The sequence below is a fragment of the Palaemon carinicauda genome, chromosome 8 (genome assembly GCF_036898095.1).
Source record: "Palaemon carinicauda isolate YSFRI2023 chromosome 8, ASM3689809v2, whole genome shotgun sequence".
Taxonomy (NCBI): domain Eukaryota; kingdom Metazoa; phylum Arthropoda; class Malacostraca; order Decapoda; family Palaemonidae; genus Palaemon; species Palaemon carinicauda.
The window spans coordinates 6,685,804-6,686,774 of NC_090732.1; positions in this window are offsets into that span (position 1 = coordinate 6,685,804).

Consider the following 971-nt stretch of genomic DNA (forward strand, 5'->3'; position numbering starts at 1 on the left):
CTACTTTCTTATTCTTCTTCTTCTTCTTCTTCTTCCTCATCTTCTTCTTCTTCAGATCTCACTCATTCTTGGAACCAATATGCTCCCCTGTAGATAATTATGCAAAATAAAACATTAGAACTAATCATTGCAGCATATAATTGAAATATTAGCATATGAAAGAACATTAGACCCTTGGGTACCGAATGAAATTGGTATTTTTATTCCACCAAAAGAGGCTTTAATACCTTATATTCATACAAATCCATGACCTCCCCCCCCCTTATATTCATATTGCTTACCTTTTTTAAATATTTTCAAAAACCTTTTTTTTATAGATTTTTTCACTAACCACTATTCAAAAGCTAATGCCACGATTTATTTTATTAACTTCAAAAAGTAAAAACATTTAATGTAGTCTGTTTACGTATGAATATTGAAGAGGGTTGATAGACTAAATTTAATAATTCCTCTGTTTGATGGTTACTGTGATTATACAGATTGTCATATTGCTATATTTAACCGTTTCCTTTCTCTTAACTTTAACACATCCTTCCTTTTTATTTTAGTACCCTAATATCCTGAAACTCCAAATATTCCTAAATTGCATCCTATTCTATATCCTTATGAATGGGTCCAAGTACTCCTATTTTTCTGGTGCCTCCTAAGGACAGTCAAAACACTACCTGATATTCCTGATTTTTGTCCTCGTGACTTCCAGAAGTCAAGCCAGCAGTTCAATTATGTCTTCTCTTTCATTAATGACCACAAAGATATTTTTTTTTATACTTAATTGGTTTCATAGTCCAAGATCAAAGGTCAAGGTCACGGTCAAGCAAAATGTCCAATTCACGTAATCAGCCATAAGTTTGGGCATTGTTGTCCCAGAGACTACAAACTTGATTCATATTTAAGTGTATGAAAATCCTCGGCAATCAATACATGTAAAGGTCAAAGGTCAAGGTGGTGAATATTTTCTCTATGCAAACTGT